Below are 21,840 nucleotides of genomic sequence, written 5' to 3'. Positions count from 1 at the left end.
CAAGTGATCTGCCAGCTTCAGCCTCCCAAAGTGCTGGGATTACAGGCGTGAGCCACCATGCAGGGCCTATGTGTTTGTTTTTATACAAACAGCATGAAGTTTTACTTACTCTAGGATTGTAATATATTTTAAAATCAGGTATTGTGTGCATCCAGCTTTGTTCTTTTTTTCTTTTTCTTTTCTTTTTTTTTTTTTGAGACGGAGTCTCCCTCTGCCACTAGGCAGCAGTGCAGTGGTGCGATCTCGGCTCACTGCAACCTCCGCCTCCGGGGTTCAAGCGATTCTCCCGCTCAGCCTCCAGAGTAGCTGGGTCTACAGGCGCCGGCCACCACACCCAGTTAATTTTCGTATTTTTAGGAAAGATGGGGTTTCACCATGTTGACTGGGATGGTCTTGATCTCTTGATCTCGTGATCCTCCCGCCTTGGCCTCACAAAGTGCTGGGATTACAGGCAGGAGCCACAGTGCCCAGCCTTTGTTCTTTTTGTTCAGAATTGCTTTGGCCATTTAGGCTCTTCTTTGGTTCCCTACACATTTTAGGATTTTTTTTTTTTCTGTTTCTGTGAAAAGTACTATTGGTATTTTGATAGAGCTGGCAATGAATCTGTAGATTGCTTTGGTTATTATGTTCATTTTAACAATATTAGTTTTTCCAATCCAAGGGCATAGGATGTCTTGGAACACAAACAAATAGTGTTTGTGTTCTCTCCAATTTCTTTCATCAGTGTTTTGTAATTTTTCTTCTGGAAGTCTTTTACTTCCTTGGTTAAATTTATTCCTAGAGTTGTTTTTTGTTTGTTTGTTGTTTTTTGCAGCAATTGTAAATGGAGTTGCTTTTTTGATTTCCTTTCCAGCTAGTTCATCATTGGTGTGTAGAAACACTACTGATTTTGTGTCCTGCAACTTTACTGAATTTGTGAGATTTTAGTGGAGTCTAGGTTTTTATAAATGTAAAGTTATGTCAACTAGGCATGGTGGTTCCTGACTGTAATCCCAACACTGTGGGAGTTTGAGGCAGGAAGATTACTTAAACCCAGGAGTTCGAGACCAACCTGAGCAATATAGTGAGGCTTTGTTTCTATTAAAAGTTAAAAAAAATTAGCCAGGCCTGGTGACACAAGCCTGTGGTCCCAACTACTTAAAAGGGTAAGGCGGGGGGATTACTTTAGCCTAGGAGGTCAAAGCTTCAGTGAGCTATGATTATGCCACTGCACTTCAGCCTAAGCAACAGAGCAAGATCCTGCCTCAAAAATAAAAAAGGTACAGCTTGACTTCCTGTTTTCCAATTTGAGTATCTTTCATTTCTTTTTCTTGCCTGATTGCTGTGGCTAAGAGTTCCAGTACAATGTTGAATAGGAGTGGTGAAAGTGGGCATCTTTGTCTAGTTCCACTTCTTACAGGAAAGGTTTTCAGATTTTCCCCTTCATTATGATGTTAGCTGTGGGTTTGCTATAGATCGCCTTTATTGTGTTGAAGTATATTTCTTTTATGCCTAGAATGTTGAGCATTTTTATCAGGAAGCGATGTTAAATTTTATCAAATGCTTCTTCTGTATCTGTTGCAATGATCATATGGCTTTTGTCCTTCATTCTGTTGATATGATGTATCACATTTATTGACTTATATATGTTGAACCATCTTTGTATCCCTGAGATAAATCCCACTTGCTCATGGTGTTTTATTTTTTTTTTTTGATTTGCTGTTGAATTTGGCTTGCCAGTATTTGTTGGGGATTTTTGCGTCTATGTTCATCATGGATACTGGCCTGTGGTTTTCTATTTTGTTGTGACCTTGACTAGTTTTGGCATCAAAGTAAGGCTGTGGCTTGTTCAGGGGCTCACATCTGTAATCCAAGCACTTTGTGATGCTGATGTAGGCAGACTGCTTGAGCCTAGGAGTTTGAGACCAGCTTGGGCAACATAGTGAGACTGTAAGCCTGTCTATACTTTAAAAACAATTGTAAAAATTAGCTAAGCATGGTGTCACACAACTGTAGTCCCAGCTACTCAAGAAGCTGAGATGTGAGGATCACTTAAGCCCAGGAGGTCAAGGCTGCAGTAAGCCATGATTGTGCCACCACACTCCAGCCTAGGCAGCAGAGTGAGACCCTGTCTCAAAAACAAGCTAACTAACTTAAAATCAAAGTAATGCTGGTCCTGTAGAGTGAATTAGGAAGAATTGTATCCTCCTTCATTTTCTGGGATAGGCTGAGAAAAATTGGTGTTAGTTCTTTATAAATTTGATAGAATTCAGCTGTAAAGCCATTCAGTCTTGAGCTTTTCTTTGATAGGAGACTTTTTATTGCCAGTTCAATCTTGTCACTCGCTATTAGTCTGTTCAAGTTTTCTATTTCTTCCTAGTTCAAACTTAATAGGTTACATGTGTCCAGAAATTTATTCATTTTCTTTAGTTTTTCTAATTTGTTATTGTATAGGTGTTCATAATAGTCTCTAATGATCCTTTATCACTTCTGGTTTTATATATTTCCGTCTTTTCCCTTTTGTGAGAGGGTTAGTCTGGCTAGCAGTTTATCACTTTTGTTCGTCTCTTCAAAAAACCAAGTTTCCATTTCATTGTGTTTTCTTCAAGTTTTCTTTTTTCTTGTCTCTATTTTGGTTAGTTCTGCTCCGATCTTTATTATTTCATCCCTCCTACTAGTTTTGAGTTTTATTTATTCTGGCTTTTCTAGTTCCTTGAGGTGCATCATTAGGTTGTTTATTTGAAATCTTTCTACTTTTTTGATGTAGATGTTTATTACTATAAACCTCCCTCTTGGCACTGCTTTTGCTGTATCCCACAGGTCTTGTTACATTGTGTTTCCATTTTCATTTATTTCTTGAAATTTTTTACCGCTTCCTCAATTATTTTATTGACCCATTGGTCATTCAGGACCATGTTGTTTAGTTTTTATGTATTTGTACAGTTTTCAAAGTTCTACTTGTTACTGATTTCTAGTTTTATTCCGTTGTGGTCTGGGAAGGTACATGATATTATTTTAATTTTTAAAAATTTGTTGAGACTTCTTTTGTGGCCTAACACATGGTCTATCCTGGAGAATTTTCCGTGTGTTAATGAGAAGAATGTGTATTCTGCAACTGTTGCATAAGATGTTCTGTAACTGTCTGTTAGGTCCATTTGGCCTAAAGTGCAGTTTAAGTCCCATGTTTCTTTGTTGATTTTCTGTCTAGATGTTATTTCCAATGCCATAGTGGGGTTTTGAAGTCCCAAATTATTATTGATTTAGATTCTGTCTGTCCCTTTAGATCTAAGAATATCTGCTTTATATATCTGGGTGCTTCAGTGTTGCGTGCATATATATTTATACTTGTTATACCCTCTTGCTGGATTGATTCCTTTTTCATTATATAATGACCTTCTTTTATGGTTGTATAGTGTTTGACTTAAAATCTTATTTATCTGATGTAAGTATAGCTACTTCTGTTCACTTTTGACTTCCATTTGAAGGGAAAATCTTTTTCTATCCCTTCACTTCCACTCTATGTGTGTCTTCACTGATGAAGTGAGTTTCTTGTAGACAATATATCTTTGGGTCATGTTTGTTTATCTGTTGTCAGTCTACATCTTTTAAACAGAGAATTTAATCCATTTACATTCAAGGTTTTTATTGATAGGTGAGAATTTACTCCAGTCATTTCCTTAATTGCTTTTAGATTGGTTGTATATCCTTTGTTCCATTCTTTTCCTGTTGTTGTTTATCATTATAGTTTAGTCATTGTCTTTTTTTTTTTTTTGATGGAGTGTTGTTTTGTTCCCCAGGCTGGAGGGCAGTGGTGCAATCTCAGCTCACTGCAATCTTCGTCTCCCGGGTTCGAGTGATTCTCCTGCCTCAGCCTCCTGAGTAGCTGGGATTACAGGCAGCTGCCATCCTGCCTAGCTAATTTTTGTATATTTAGTAGAGACAGGATTTCACCATGTTGGCCAGCGGGTCTCAAACTCCTGAACACAGATGATCCACCCACCTCAGCCTCCCAAAGTGCTGAGATTACAGGCATGAGCCACCTTGTCCGGCCAGTTTGGTCATTTTCAATAGTGGTGATGTTCAACTTCTTCCTCTTTCTCATTTGTGTATCTACTTTACCAGTGTGTTTTATAATTTCCTGTGTATTCATGATGGTAGATAATGTCATTTTGCTTCCAGATATGGGGCTTTAAGCATTTCTTGTAGCACCAGTATAGTGGTGATGAATTCCATTAGTTCTTGATTTTCTGTGAAAGCCTATATTTCTCTTTCATTTTTAAAGGAATGCTTTGCTAGGTATAGTATTCTTTGCTGACAGAGATTTTTTCTTCCCCTAAACACTTTGAATATGTCTTTCCATTCTCTCCTGGCCTGTGAAGTTTTTCTCAGAACTCTATTGTTAACTTGAAAGGTATTCTCTTCCATTTCACCTAATTCTTTTGCTAGTTTTAAAATTATCTCTTTGTCTTTGACTTCTTACAGTTTGACTATAATGTGCCTTGGAGAAGGACTTTTTGCATTGAATCTACTTGGCGAATCTCTGAGCTTCCTGTATCTGGATGTCTATATTTTGTACAAGACTTGGGAAGTTTTCAGCTGTTATTTCACCAAATAGATTTTCATGTCTTTGTTCAATTCTTCTTCTGGAATTCCCATAATTAAATAACTTATTCGCTTTATGGTGTCCCATATGTCAGGTAAAGTTTCTTCAGTTGTTTTACTCTTTACTTTTTTTAATCTGACTGGATTATTTCAAAAGAACTGCCTTCAAGTTTAGGAATCTTTCTTACTTGATCTAGTCTGTGGTTGAAGCTCTCAATTGTATTTTTTAATTTTATTTATTGAATTCTTAAGTTCCAAGATTTCTGTTTGCTTCTTTTTTATGATATATGTCTCCTTACTGTATTTCTCATTTACACTATGAATTATTTTCCTGTTTTTTTGTATTGTTTATCTGTGTTTATCTGCATTGTATATCACTGAGTTTCTTTAATATAGTAATTTTGAATTCTTTTTCAGTCATTTCATAGATTTTCTTTTCATTCTCTAGTATTTATTCTCTAGTATTTATTACTAGAGAATTATTATGTTCTTTTGGAGGCCTCATACTTCCTTACTTCCTATTTCTTGTGTCCTTATGTTGATATCCCTGCATACGCTGTAATAGTCATTTCTCCCAATGTTATGGATTGGCTTTCATAGAGAAAGGCTTTTCTATAGATGTACATAGTGTTGGTTCAGTAGGGTGATTTGGCTTTGATTATGAGTGGGCACAGTAAGATAGTCTCCATATGAGTTCTTCAGCTATAATCAGTATCAGTGTATTCTGTGAGTTCTTCAGTGGTAGACTGTGGCTATTAGTGATGGCTATGGAGAGGCTTTTCTGGGAATGAGGAAACTAGGTGGGGTAGTTATTGTGCCCTAAGCAGCATTTGTGAGCAGCAGTGATGGCAGAAGCAGGTGGGTCTGTCCTTAGGCTTTCAAGTGGTTTGTTTGAATGCCAATGATGGCAGTAGTAAGACAGGTGAGTGAGTAGATTCCTGGGTCGTGGGTGGTATGTGGTGTGCCAGAGGTGGTAGTAGCAGCATGGATCAATACTCAAGTCCCAGGCTGATGTCCATAGGTGCTGGCAGCAGTGGCAGCAAGGGAAGGGGCAGACCTGTTCCTAGGCTCCTGGATGGTTCATGTAAATACCCAAGGCAGTGTGTAGGACAAGTCAACCCCCCAGGCTCCCTGATGACATGCACAGGTGCTGACAGTGGTGAGTAGTGCAGGTGTGTCCTCAAGTCTCCTGATGGTTTGTATGGGCACTGGCTGTGATGACTGAGGTGGTCAATTCTCCAGGCTTCCAGATGGTACACTCAGTGCTGGTGCCAGTGGGTGTGGTGGCTGTCCTCAGACTCTGGAATGGTTCCCTGAGAGTCTGGTTTTCAGGCTCATGGAAGGCCTATGCTAGTTGCTGTCAGTGGCAGTGACTTGGTCCCTCATATTATTAAAACAAAATTTTGAAATTGAATTTTAATGACGCTCAGAAAAGCAAAGCACAATACATCATTCCTTTACACCTCACCCTGAGCAAGCCCCGTCCAGACTGGTTTCTGCAGTTGCCAGATGCAACAGATAGATATATATTTCATCAACTAACCACAAAGGAAGAGGGGTCAATGTTAGATCTTCTTGGATGTCTTCAGAGGGAATTAACGTACCAACACTTGTGTTTTCTTTTGTGAATGACTAGAACATCTAAGCATATGTGAAGTAATCGTGAGCCTCTTTAAATTTATTTATTTTAATGAAAGATAAATTTATCAGCTTCTGGATCATTTATATGAACTCATATGTATGTTTTCATATTTAGATTTCACAAAAAAGACACATAGGAATAAAAAATCTCACTCCTGTGACTTGAAAAATCTAAAGGCCATTTGGTTGGAGCCGTAATTTTACTTTACATAGGGGCTACATACAAAATTAGTAGTTGATGAAGAATTAAAAAGAGACACATCTAGTCTGAAAAGCTACAGAGAGAAAGAATATATTAATATTTGCAAAACATATTATCCAACAAAGGACTAGTATCTATAATATATGCATATTCTCAAAACTCAATCAACAGTAACAAACCAAACCAACTGATTAGAGAATGGGCAAAAGACATGAAGAGACATTTCACCAAAGAGGATATACAGACAGCAAATAAGTACATGAAAAGATGTTCAACTTCACTAGCTATTAGTGAATTGCAAATTAACGCCACAACGACATATCTATATGTCTATATGTCATAGCTAAAATAAAAAACAGTGGCAACACCAAGTGCTGACAAGGAAGAGCAACAATGCCTCTCTAAGAAACAGCCTGGCAGTTGCTTAAAAACCAAACAAGGAAGCACCGCACAACCCTGCAATTACATTCCTCGCATTTATCCCGGAGAAACAAAAATGTGTGTTCACACAAAAACTTGTAAAACAATATTCAGAGCAGCTTTATTCCTAATAGCTCCAAACTGAAAACAACTCAGATGTCCTTCAATAAATGAATAGTTAAAGACATAGTGGTATATCCATACAATGGAATAAAAAGCAATCAAAATAAATAATCTGTCCAAACACATAACAATTGGCATGTGTCTCCAGAGAAATATAACTTTCCTGAAATGACAAAATTAAAGAAATAAACAACAAATTAGAGGTTTCCAGGAGATGGGATAGAAGTGGGTTTGGATACAAAAAGGCAACATGATAGATCCTGTGGTGACATAAATTTTCTGTATCTAAACTGTATCAATGACAGTATCCTGGTTGTGATATTGTACTATAATTTAGCCAGATGTTACCACTGGGGAAACCAGATAAAAGGTACATGTGTTCTCTCTGTATCAATTCTTACCACTGCATGTGAATCTTTAGTTATCTCAAAAGAAAAAAATAATTTAAAAAAGTTTCACTCCCACTTTTCAATTGACTAGCCTTAAAAAATAGTTTCAGTGTTAACTTCCTCAAAACAATTAGTCTCTACCTCTTCTACAACCCTACTATCCAGCATTTATCCCAAACATATTCAGAAAAGTGATATTAATTATAAAACACTTCATAATCTGTTGTAATTATTATTTTAACCATCTACTTCCACAAATCTTTGAGGTATCTAAACACACTAGCTATAGTTACCATTGTAAGCAAAGATATTTATATCTGTTTCTGTCATTGGATTACAATCTTTTTGTGGGTGAGATGGATCTAGTTTATTTTTAGGTTTCCAAGATTAAATTTTTCTTAATAAGCTGAAAAAAGAGACATATCTAATCTGAAAGATAATTTTTTCCTGTGGTCTTTCCACATTTTATATGTCACTACCATATTTCCTTGTACATAAAATGCTTTTACTTACTGGAACAAAAGGTCATAATTCTCAATGAAAAAAAAATAGTCCAATCTAAAACAATGCATAAATCCTCTACATTAGAGGCCATGTGATTCATAGAGTCCTAATGACTTGCCACAAAACATATGCCAGCTGAATATCTAACAAACAGGTAACATTACCTAAATTCTTTATTAAGGGGCTCCTAACTGATTTTTAAAATGTGTGGCCTCAAACTGTCTTACAGATAGTAAAGGCTACAACAATCTCCTGCAAAAAGTCACAGCAAATATTGCTAAACACTACCTAAAAATCAAATATTTGCATTTTATATACATACTCTTGTCAGTGACTGTTCAGTTTTGACACACATAATCTAACTGGAATTCAGACAACTAATAACATAGTTCCAGAGAAAAACCTGTATAAATGCAGAAGACAGTGCCTAAGAAACCACCTTAATGTCATTGCTGAAATTTCCATCTTTTTGCTTTAATAGCATACATAAAAATTTTAAAAATCTGACAGTGGAAGGCATGATGGTTCTTATATGTCCTACAGTCTAATGTCGCTCAGTTGTGCCTGGCAGCCAGACTTAAAGAGTGAAAACCGATAAAGTGAGAAGAACAGATAGAATCAAGAAAATGTAAAGTCTTAATTCTCCCTCTCTGGAATTCCAGGGCCTCATATGGTTCTACATCCTGACGTTTTTTGGTTTGCAAAAAAGAAATGTGTATCCTAATATATATCCTCTATTATATCCGTGCACAAAATTATGATTTCCTTGTGATTTAATTAGGTTTTCTCTTAATTTGAAAATACCTGAAATAATGACATAATATGGTTTTATATTTGCTTTTAATTTTTTCTATTTTTTTTTAAGTAGGAAAATAAATTTTTGTTTTCTTACCAATGTGCTAAGGAGTTAGCTGTAGCTACACAGACCTCACATTCCCTCGCGTCAATAAGTGGAGAGAATTCAGGTAGCAGCTGCACAGTTTACTAGGAATGAGTGCTTTCTTTTGTCCCTAATTTTCAATAGGATACTTTTACCCTTTCACTACTACTCAGTCTCTGTGAAGCATTAGTGTGTGACCTAAATAAAAAGGTAAAATAATGTTTTAAAATAAAATAATCTAGATGTTGGCAGACACAGAATAAACTGGTGGAAAGATTGTCAACCAAAAAGCAAAGGGGTAACATTTTATCACTGATAATCTGCCTGAAGTCATATTCATTTTTTTCTGAATACTTCTGTTCTATCCACTATTATTATGTCATCATAGTTTCATTTTTTTAGGTAAAGCATACAACATATCTCCAAACATAGCTCAGTCACCACCTCCCTATTTGTGTCTTTTAACCTTATTTTAATATATTCCACCACTTTATCCTACTTTCTAATCCTAAATTTGCTTCTGTCCTTTACCTACAACTACTTTTCCATTTTTTATTTATCTTTAAAATGATAATAGAGAAAGAAATATCATGGAAAAAATGTGAGAAGTTATGCTGACGTTATGGTTAAGCCTATTACAACTTTGAATATGCAGTCATGATTTCCTTTATTTTAGACATTTCATACACAAAGAAATTCTACGTAACTTCATGGGAGAATCTGAAGAAGGATATGAACCCAAAAATACAACATAGGGCAATTTATTCAAGACTTTATGCTAAAACAGAGAGTTATGCTCCCAAACCCTTAAAACCAATAAAGAGTAACCACATTCCGATGGAACAGCATATCTGAATGTAAAATATGAAGTGAAAATAAACTGGGAGGATCAAGACATGTTAGAAACAGTATAAAATGCAGCTTGAACTAATAAGTGCTTGGATCTATTTAGTTATGACACCTTGAAATGTATCTACAAAGTGAACTCTGGTTTCCTAAGGTTTAGATGCATTAAATATTTAGGCAGATCTCACACTTTAATCACTTTAAATCATGCTCTTTTGGCTTAAGGCTACTGACACTTTTGTGCACATGCACAAGACACTGAAGTTAGGAATAATACCCACTTAAATTTTTAAATCAAATTTAAAATTATGGAAAGTCATTTTCTGAAAATTTTTTCCTATAATTTATCCTTTTTATTGTTGCTTATCTCTCTAAATTATGAGAACCTTAAGGCACTTTGTATGATTTGCTGCCAACTTAAGGCTTAGAAACAAAGCTGATTATTACATCAATAGTGTAACCTTGAATAACCAAATCTTGTCTCATATATATATATATCATATATATCATATATGTTACTGAGAGTGATCCATGTTGCTTTAAGCACATCACAAGCTATAACATGCTCACCTTTCTGGTAGCACATGTCTGGGGTGGAAAGTCCTCTGTAACAGGTCATTTTCTATAATAATCACTTATGTTGGTTTAGTCAGAACGCTAACATTTATTTCACACGTCTTTTCTTTTACCAGCTGAACCTCAAGCTGAATGTGTTTCTTCTAGAAAACACTAAATTGCCTCAGAGAGACTTGGTGGTTACACACAGGGTGGTTCCTGCAGCCAGAATTATGTGCATTGTAATTCTTGCATGCCACATCATGGTGCTGCAAAAGCAACCAGAAGTCACAGTTGTCCCTAGAAAACCACAGTGACTGGACACATTCCCTTTGTGGCTGTGCCAGAATTAGTTCCTGTCATCTGTTCCCACCTCATTCAAGAGCCATCACCTTCCACCTTGAGTCTAAGCTTCACCTCAATTTCATTTTGATGACTGCAAAAAAGAAAGTGTCCTTAAATGAATGTCATCCTGAGCTTACACGAAAACCTTTCTCTAGTTATCAGAGCTTGCTATTCACACAGGGATAACTTCTTATGCCTCTAATATTTCACAAGCACTCACTGAAATGTTGATACATTGAAAAGATGGCATCTTCTTCTCTGTGTAGTCTTTGCCAGTGTCCCCAAAATTGCTATGCTGTATTACATAATACTTCCTTAGCCAGATTCCAAGAATTCTATAGGCTGTAATTTTATCCTAGGAAAATCAGAGGATATTAAATGATCTAAACTGTCTTAGCCAGAAATCTCTGACTTGGCTGCCCTTTGAAGTTTGTATCTGAAACTTTTTGATGTCTTAATATTGTTTTAGAAATTGGGGGGTGAGGAGTTGACTTTGTAAATCATTTTAGGATTGCAAAAATGACATTATGATGATGAATGGCACAAGGCTTTATAAAAAGTTTCTCTGAATATTAAATTAATCACAAACCGAGGCTGTCTAACATTAGCTCCTGATAACTTAGAGATCCTATGGCAATCCAGATGCTCTATGAAACAGAAATATTCTGTCTTTATTATGAGCACCTTTCCACATCTGCAATTCTGTTATACAATAAAGTCTTGTTCTTTTGTTGCAAGATTGCCCTGGCTCATTTTTTTATTATTAATTTAAACCATGTGGGTAAAGGGTAATCCAGTAAGCCACAGGATTTCAGATCAGAGCTTTCATACAATCACATGTAACATCAAACATCTGGATATTTAGAAGAATGGGAGTAGGGGGGAAATTAACAGGAACTAAAACATTGTATGAATGAATAAATTTTAATTGTATATAATTTTATTCACTTTGAATATATTTTCTTAATGTGCCTTCTTTAAGGATATAAGAAAATAGAAAAAAAATTCATAACTCAATTGCATCAATCACATATGAATGCCTAATAACCAAATAGTCTTCAATGAAAAAACCTTTAGCTATTAATATGTTATAAATTGCTTGACTAGCCTAAAATCACTTTTATTGTAGTGATTTTATTACAATTTTATTATATTTTAAAGGCACGTTTAAAAACCCACTTAAAGAGAGCATAATCTACTAACTTTCTTAGAACACTAAGTCACATAGTTGTCTTTTTAACATAAAACGGTCCCAGAAATATTTTGCCTCAAAGTGCTGAGATATATTGTGGATTGAAATATCCCCATTACTTAATTATAAATAATAAATTAGTATTTGTCTTTCTCTGTTATTGTTTTTGTTTTATTGCCAATTCCTGTATTTTTCCTAACTCCTCTTCCATGAAAGTTTTGGGGAAAAGGAAGTCATGCTGATGTACAATTAAAAAAACAGTCCTTTGCCTGGTTTCAAATTTTTACATTTTCCCAAAGTACATAAAATTTCCAGACAATAAATAACATAAAGAAAATATTTAAGTATCTTGCTCATTAATAATTCTCTCCTGCCTTTATAAATCTTTTTGAAGCAGAAAGTTACACGGAAACTTTAAGAAGCAAAACTAGTCATTCTTACAAATAAACTAGGTCAATAACACTCTTTAGTATTAAAATAGAGTTGAGAATAGTAAATGATCCTACTCAGTACCAAAAAGGGAGGAATAATAGGTCCATCTAAAAAAGAAAGTTAAGGTTGACCCCAAAAATCATGGAAAGTTTTTACTGCAGTCCAAATCAATTTATTTTCAAGCAGTTATTCTTAAAGATGTGCCTGAATGGATGTTATTTGCATTCTTTAATCCAGATGCTGTGCATTTTACTGCAGATGCCAGGTGTGGACATTCAAAGGTAAAAATCTAAAGATCAAAGAAACAAAGGTTGATCCTGTTGAAATATTTAGCCACAAGTCATTCATATGCCGAGAGACTTTTTGTTTCATGAGGTGTTTACATCCTTTTTTTGTTAAAACTATTTATTACCTTTGAAAACAGGTCACCCTCCTTTTGGAATACTATAGAGTGTGATATGGTCTTAATGTGTGTTAAGGAAACATCCATGTTTGCAGTGAAAATCGCCACCATTATTCCTTCAAATGTAAAGTAAATCTTTTTGATTAAAAAATTAAAACAAGTCAACGTTGTACTTAACAGAGAGAAAACCCAAGCCCTTAAATAAAGTGTGATGAAAAGTAGATAAATATAAAAATGCAAAGGTTAAAGTAAATAAAAAGAAAGAAAAAAATATAAAATTTAGTTAACTCCAAAAGGTCAGTGGACAAGGATCATTGGACAAAAGTCAGAGTCACCATGCAGCATACTCTGTTTCCTCAATAGATTTGACCCTCTGACTTTAGCATCTCTTTAATCATTAACAAACATTTTTTGAGTAGCTTCTGTATGCCAAGCAATGTACATACCATTGAAAACAAAAGAGTTCCTTCCCTTTGGCGGCTTACAGTCTATTTGAAAGAGACAAATATACTAAATTTTTCAGCATCCTGGAAGATGTATGTTTGAACAAAGTTCAAGTGGCCACAGAAACATTAAGAAAGCAGACACACATTTTAGTGGATCAGAGCAGACATCCCAGAGTGATTTCTACTCTGAGACTAGAAAAATGAACATTAGGCTTAGTCAGAGAAGGGGAAAGAAGTGAGTGATCCTGGCAGAAAGATGTGTGACTTCCCAGAGATGAGAAAGTACAGCAAGTGTATATATGCACATGCAGAAAATGAGGGCTCGAAGGCAATAAATGGAAAAAATTAATCATGAGGGTAAAAAATCTCCAGATCATGAAGAATTGTTTTTATTTCTTCTCATTTCCACCGCTCCAAGAAGGAAATATTATCACAGCTCAACTTGCACTATTCATTACTTAGCTCCATCTTAGGCGAGGAATTATTTATCCTCCTCTAGTCTATATTGCATGGCATGTGTTCTTCTGAAATGTAGACTTAATCTATTTTTTAAAAAAGACATCCAGAATGGACATTTTACAAGTCACTTACTTACGGAAATATTATGCCAGATCTTTAGGACAAATAGCAATGGGAAAGGAGTAGGGTTCCACTGGACCTTTTGCCCTGCTGAAGTTTGCTTGAAAATAGAGAACCGGGCCGGGCGCGGTGGCTCAAGCCTGTAATCCCAGCACTTTGGGAGGCCGAGACGGGTGGATCACGAGGTCAGGAGATCGAGACCATCCTGGCTAACACCGTGAAACCCCGTCTCTACTAAAAAATACAAAAAAAAAAAACTAGACGAGCGAGGTGGCGGGTGCCTGTAGTCCCAGCTACTCGGGAGCCTGAGGCAGGAGAATGGCGTAAACCCGGGAGGCGGAGCTTGCAGTGAGCTGAGATCCGGCCACTGCACTCCAGCCCGGGCTGAGATCCGGCCACTGCACTCCAGCCCGGGCAACAGAGGGAGACTCCGTCTCAAAAAAAAAAAAAAGAAAGAAAGAAAGAAAATAGAGAACCGGTGAACTTAACCATTTTCTAAACAATCTGTCTTGCTGCTACTTTTCATTATCTATTATCATTTAAATGGGCATAATAGGAATATTAATAATAGTATTAACTTTGAGAATTGAGTGTCTGCTAGACATTCTCCTGAGTTTTTCATGCCATCTCTCATGTGTTCTTCACAATAAAGACTTCTGAATTGGTTGCAGTCATTATCTTCATTTACAGATTAAAATACTGAAGGTCTGTGATCTAGGTGGTTTGCTGGAGATTACAGGTCTAGTAAGTACAGATCCAGGACTGAAAGATAGGATGTGGAAAATATACAAATATGCAGAGATAAATATTCACATACTCTGATAACATACCCACAGTTCCAAATAGATAGGAGTGTAGATTCAACTACAGAATAATCATTTCCCAAGTCTGTATGGTCCCTCAGAGAAATGCTAAATGTTCTCTGGGAAAAAAACACTCTTTAATGCTATACCAATCTCTCATTACTCTTAATCACTTTCAGACTCATCAATCTTATCCTCAGCTGCAAACGTATGTGTCTCTTTTTCTTTCTGGTCTTCTTTGGCCGATAGATCACTGCAGTAATAAGTTTCAAACACAGGCCAATCTTTAAACATTCAGAAACCACACACTATTTCCTGTTTCCTCCTGCTTTTCGTCTCAGTATCACAGATAGAAATAAACTCTTAGTAAAAAGATCACATGTCCCCCATTGATTGATTTTATTTTTGCATAATTACCATAACATCTTATAATACTGAGCAACAATGTGGAGATGAAGTGTTCCTGTTATCAAATGCTTCATATCAATCATCCCAAAACTTAATGGCATACAACAACAATTCATTATCTTACATCATTCTGTAGTCAACTGAGCTCAGCTGAGTCATTCTTGTTTGGGGTCTCTCATTTGATTATAGTCAGATAGTGGCTGGGTCTAGGTTCATCTGACATCTTTTTTACCCACAGGTCTGATGCCCGTACTGAAATGGTTGGAACAGCAAGGGGTTGACTAGACATCTCTTTCTCCAAGTGGCTATCCATGTGACTGGCCTGGGCTTTCCCATAGCATGGCCCTCCCAGCATAGTCAGATTTCTTACCTGGAAGCTGGCTGCTCTCTGAATGAGCATTCCAACAGGTTAGAATTGGAAACTAACTGCCACTAATTATTAACAGCTGGGCTTGGAAATACACACAATGTCACACTATCATATTCTATTGACCAAAGACATCATAAACTCACTCAGATTCAAGAGGTAAGGCATAGACACTACCTCTCCGTGGGAAGAATGTTAAATAATTGGCGGCCACCTCTAATTGACCATACAAAGCTCTCCGAAGGAAATAAAAACAATCTTAAATTTTATTTTGAAAAACAATTTTTTTTAACATTCCAAATTTCTAAAGGCAGCAAAGTAAAGTGTGGTCGTTCAATATGCTTAATCATTGTTCATAAGGGGAAAGTAATTTATATTCTGTTAGAAATTTAAATTTTAGTTAGGTTACGACTAGTACATAATGTTGACCAGTGTCCAAATATACTGGTTAGCCATGAGACTGAAAATTTGATAGATGATATTATTTATGATTTATAACTTCAACTCAGATGAGATGAATTGTCAAAGATGCCAAGATTCATGATTATAGGGCAGACAATGGTAATTCTTTCATAGTACTTACAAGTATTTTTAAGTAAGAAGTTATAACAGACTGCATAGCAAATAATACACTACTTTCAAATGAGTTTATAACGATAGCAACAATTTTCATATACTTGCGTGGGAGAATTTTTCTTTCCATAAGTACTTTTTAACGACTATTTAAACAGTACTCAATATTCACACAGAATTTAAAACACAACATAATGGCTTGATTTACTTCATTAGTAAGTCTGTGGGAAAATCAGTGGCCCCTTAATTTGGGATTAAAAGGTTTCTTCCTATGGCCTTTAATTTAAATGATCAGGCAGAGAATAAGGACATGAGCCTTTAAAGTTATATATATTAATGTAGTCTATCTCAAATACAGCATTTACCGACCTGTTTCATGCTGAATAAAATTTATGACACTATCTACAAGGGAAGTGGTAAAATGATTGTTTGTAATGGTGAGAAGTTGGAGATCTGTGAGTCCGCTACGGGGAAAGGAGATAGATAAAAATGTGTATTTGCACACTATAAACTACTTACAGAAACAGGGAAAATACTGGATGCATATAAAAATAGTAGCATACATATATCATAAAAATCATAATGCTAAGTAGAGAAACCTAAGAAACAACCAGATCTGTACAAAATAGATGTTTTATAAAATTAATCAAAGACCAGGAAAAAGTACAAATGATAATGGAAACCAAAATCCATGTACATGCCAAATATTAAAATTCTCATGTTTGTTTCAGATTTGCAAATTAAAACCTAAAACTAACGTGAAATTGTTCATATTCCCCTCCTACTCCTTTCTTCCCTTTTTTTCCTCAAAAAAAAGCTACGGTAAAATCATAAATCTGATACGCATCTAATCAATGTTTTTAAGTAAACTGAGTAGATATAGATATACAGGTATTGTTGAAGGTTGGGTCCTATGAAGGCTGATGTTGAGACAGAATATGGGATATTTTTTAAGGACCAATGTCTATTAAAGGAGTGGAGAGAAAGTAGGGTTGGGCAGAGGAAGAAATCACTGGGGTGCAGGCTCAACAAAGGCTAGGTCAACCCGGCAGGGAGTTCTGGATGGAATATTGTCCAAAAGAATACCTTTCATTGGCCTAAAATAACCTGGCCCTCCTCATTCAGTCACTAGGTGTGGGATGCCACAGAAACAGCATAACCTCAAGCAAGATGGGCCCCTGCACCATGGAAAACTCTAAAGCAGGGGGTCCCTAACCTCTGGGCCATGGACTAATACTGGCCATGGCCTATTAGGTACCAGGCCGCACAGCAGGAGTTGAGCAGTAGGTGAGCGAGCAAAGCTTCACCTGTATTTACAGCCACTCATCATCACTTGCATTACCTGAGCTCTGCCGCCTCTCAGATCAGTGGCAGCATTAGATTCTCATAGGAGTGCAAACCCTATTGTGAACTGTGCATGCGAAGGATCTAGGTTGCCTGCTCCCTATGAGAATCTAATATCTCACGATTTGTCACTGTCTCCCATTGCCTCTACATTAGACCATCTAGCTGCAGAAAAACAAGATCAGGGCTCTCAGTGATTCTACATTATGGTGAGTTGCATAATTATTTCATTATATATTATGATGTAATAATAGAAATAGAATAGAATAATATAGAGATTTCATTATATATTACAATGTAATAATAATAGAAATAATATGCATAAATGTAATGTGCTTGAATCATCCCAAAACCATCTTTCCTATGCCTGGCCCACAGAAAAACTATGTTCCATGAAACTGGTCACTGGTACCAAAAAGGTTGGAGACCACTGTTCTAAAGGATCTAATAACTGGAGGCTCTCTGCTGATATTCCTTGCAGTTGGGCAGCAAAATCTCTTTAAAGTGGAATCTGGGTGGTGTCTCTCTGTGTCTATTACATATAGATAGATATATAAATAGATATATAAATAGAGACATAGACATGGACATGGATGGATACAGATACAGATATTACAGATATATAGATATATACAGATACACATATAATTATTGTATGAGGGTATATATCCAAAAAATAATACATAGCATTGTGTTTGGTTATTTATTATTGCTTTAAAAATTTCACCAAAGTTTGGTGAATTAAAAAGAAATCAGTTGCTTGCTCATGAGTTTGCAATTTGGGCAGACCTCAGAGAAGACAACTTGCCTCCACTCCATGGGGCATCAGCTGGGGTGTCTTAACTAAAGTTGGAGTATCTACTTCAATATTGGTTCACTCACATAACCAACAAATTGGTGCCAACCATCTCCTGGAACATGAGCTGGGCTCAATTACACTCGAATTGTGTATTTTGCTATAACAGCATGGGCTTGCTCACAGCATTGAAGCTGAATTCTAAGAAGGAAAAATAAGTTCTCAGGCCTTTTATATCCTGAGCTTTGCAATCTAGACCACTGCTTCTTCCACATTCCTTTGGAATTATGTCCCAACCCAAGTTCAATGGGAATGGAACATAAGCTCCACCTGTTAATGGGAAGAAAGGCATGCACATCCAGGGAGGAGAAGAATTATTTGTAGTCATCTCTGGAGAGTAACTATCACAGCCCAGCTACTGGCCACAAAAACTCACATCCCTCCATGAACTAAACAATTTCACTCATTTCAAGACCCCTAACAGCCTCCTTTCATTATTGCATCAACTAAAAGTTGAGAATTTTATCTACATCAAGTTCAAGTAGAGATGAGTCTAGGCACAGTTCCTTGGAAGTAGTTCCTTGAGAATCATTCTCCTCACTGTGAGGAAACAAGTCATCTGTTCACCTACAGTGGTGGAAAAGAGACAGGAAAACTTCAGTAGGTGCTCCAATTCAAAAAGGGAGAAGGAGGAAAGGAAGGTTCATAGTAGTCACATATCTATTACAAAGCTAAATACATGTCTGCAGTTACTTGATTAAAGCCAACTGAGTTGCCTGAGAGTGGCTTACCATGACGCATGGCTCTATCTTCACCTGTGTTTGGAGCTAAGTAACTTTGTCTGCTCCATATCTATAGAAAGTTAAGGACCTAGATGTATCTTGTTATAAAATTTCTCTGTTCAAGCTAACATTCAAGCTAACATAATTTATTTAAAAGTCTGATGAGTTTCTTGTTTATCAAATTATAAGCTGTATCAAATGGCATATGAATAAGCTAAATTTGATCCTTCAAGGAAAGGAAAAGCTTATCTGTGACTTAGATATACAGATAAGAGAATTCATGTTAAAATTCAAACTTCATCTTATAGTCAATAATATTGCTTTTATTCATTTTTCCAACATGGATCTAAATGCAAAACTTTAATTGTATTTGACAGCATTATGTAAATTGACTGAAAAACTACAAGAAATTTTGCAGAACACTTTGTTGATGTTGATAAATTCACAATTTTCAATTTTGCCAAATTCTTTTCAATTTAATGTTAATAATATGAAGTTATTGACGATTTAGTGAATTTACTTAACTTGGACAGGTACCATATTGAAATTAATATACTTTTAAAGTTCTATGAATTCTTATAATAACTGAATCAATTTTATCAATATGTATTTGAATGTTAATAAAAATGATTTGGGATTCTCCATTAAGTTATTGGAAAACTGTTAAGTCAACTTGACATAATTTGAGTGTATTAATCTCCCTTTTCAACTATACATTTTATGGAATTTGAATATACATCAAATATATACAATGAAAATTTAGTGTCCAAATTATGTTGTAAGTGTAAAGTATACACTGAATTTTGAATACTTAGTATTAAAAGAGTAAAATATCTCATTAACAATTTTATATTGGTTAAATGCTGAAATAATCTGTTGTTAAATTGCATTCAATATTATATTTATTTATTTCACTTGAGTTTTTCTAATATGACTGTGTCCACTATGAATTTATTGCCTCTGAGTTCCAAAGTCGCCCTTAAGTACCTGCTTTGTGATAATGAACTGGATTCTTAAAGCATTTCTCCTTTATAGGCAATATGATTTTAAGCATTGTCAGTTGCAGGTGCTAGAGGGACATTGCAGGATGCAGAATACTTCTCTTCCTGGTCTGACTGCTGAGCTTTGGGGTTTTATCTTGTTCCCGATTAACAATCACTCAGCATGTGGGTGTTTGAGGACATTTATTTGTTGGTACTCAGCCCTAACTATGTGTCCGGGGTGCACAGGCCCTCATCACCTTCCCACAACCCTTCTGATACAGACACCACACCCACAAGAGTGCCCCAACTCTTTCTGAATACCCACCTACTAGCCTCAGCTTGCCACAGTCGCACCCTCAGGGATTGTTTCTTGCTGCTCAGCAACTGTAGACCATCACTGTTGCCCAGGCAATCTAGCAGATTGTCTGCTGTCCAGTGAGCTGAAATCATACTTTTTTCCAGGGAGTATGGACCCCAGCCTTAAAGAGGGCCCCCACTTTCAAGGTTATCCTTCCTTGACTACTCTTCCTCAACTCTAGCATACCTTTTAGAGTTCTTTTTAAATCTTCATAGTTTTATCTTAGCTTAATAATTCATTATATTAAACTTCCCCTATTTAAGTTACTGTGTGATTTCTGTCCTTGATTAGACTCAGATTATTACAGGATATATGTGAAGGAAAACTTTAATTACATATATGACTTACATTATAGTTTTATTAGATAGTGCTGCTAAAGAGTATATACCTAGAGAAGATAGGGAGAGTGCAAGTAGTTGGAAACCTTGAAAACAATGACAAAACATTACATGATATTGTAATAAAATTAAGAATTAAAAATCAGGTCAAGCTTCAAGAGATAGATAAAGTATTTAAATTGGCATATCAAAATAGCATTGAAATATGATTCTTTATACCATGACTCAAATATTTTTCTGGGAAAGTCTGAAAGTCTACCTGAGAGGTTAGCATTCTTGTCCCATTGAAAGATAGTTTAAGTGCCAAACTACAGCTGTAGAAAAGAATGGAGAGGAAGAGGCAGATATGACAAAAACAAAAAGAAACAAAAGTTAGAAGTAAAATTGGCAAACTAGTCTTTAGACAAAATAGGTATGTCTGGCAAAGGCCAATGTGATATTAAAGGTAACACCAACGTGTACAGTTCAGTCATTATCAGAATAGTAATATCTGAAAACAAAGTTTGTTCTTAACAAACTGTTAGTCTAGATCTCCAGTAGCATGAATGAATGCAAGCTAACCTACAAAATAGAAGCATGTTTTAACCTTATCACTTGAATTTAGGTAAGCAATGTTATTCAATTAAACAATCATCTGCTTAGCAATCTGTAAAAAAGATTTTAAAAGGGCTTTAAAAGGGGTCTTTTAAAAAAGGACTAATAATTATAGACTATTAAGAACTGCCCCACCAAACTGTTAAAAGTTAGATAGAATCTCATTATTGATTGTTAACATAAGGCCTAATACTGTCTATGTGAGCAAGGTTATATAATAATACTGATTTCATGTTTGATGTGAAATAAATATTATTACTCTTTAATTTTTAAAAATGCCAATTGATTTTGGTCTATGTGGCTTAAAATACAATTATTTATATACTTTTTATATACTAACTGAGTAATCTTTATAACATTAGGAAAACTAAAAGCCATCAACTAATTAAAAGCCATACCCATTGAACAGCAAAGGAAGGGAATTTTACTGCAATGTAAATTCCAGTACTCCAACTATAATTTCAGTCAGCAAAGACCAGAATATTAAGCCATCAGAAAAAATAATCCATGGAAAAACTGCTGATTCCATGTATTTTGGACTGAATAGAGCCCTAAAAATACATTTCAGAAAGTTTGTTTAGTATTATATAACTACTTGGGTTATGTGGTTTTCATATTTTTTAGTCTGTTTACTAAAACCATTGGTCCTACATTTAATTGTTCACCACAAATAGAGACTTTTCAAGCTTCCAAAATAATGGAATTACTTTAAATATCATCAATATTTAGGATGACAATTGCATTAGGTTTCATATTGATGATAAATGTAATCAAGATATTTTTAAAAGCATGTCCAGTATGTGTAATTCACTATAAAATTTTATTTAAAATTATTCTATGAAAGCCTTTTTCAGAGTTGCCAAAATCAATTAAGGCAAGTACAAACTGGATTCCACAAAATTCTATCTGCATTAGGTGTTATAAACAATCTAAACAACAGGTTCCAAAGCAATCTT

The sequence above is a fragment of the Trachypithecus francoisi genome, unplaced genomic scaffold (genome assembly GCF_009764315.1).
Source record: "Trachypithecus francoisi isolate TF-2019V2 unplaced genomic scaffold, Tfra_2.0 Lachesis_group4, whole genome shotgun sequence".
NCBI lineage: Eukaryota > Metazoa > Chordata > Mammalia > Primates > Cercopithecidae > Trachypithecus > Trachypithecus francoisi.
The sequence above is the reverse complement of the archived record's forward strand: the minus strand, read 5'-3'. Positions refer to the sequence as shown.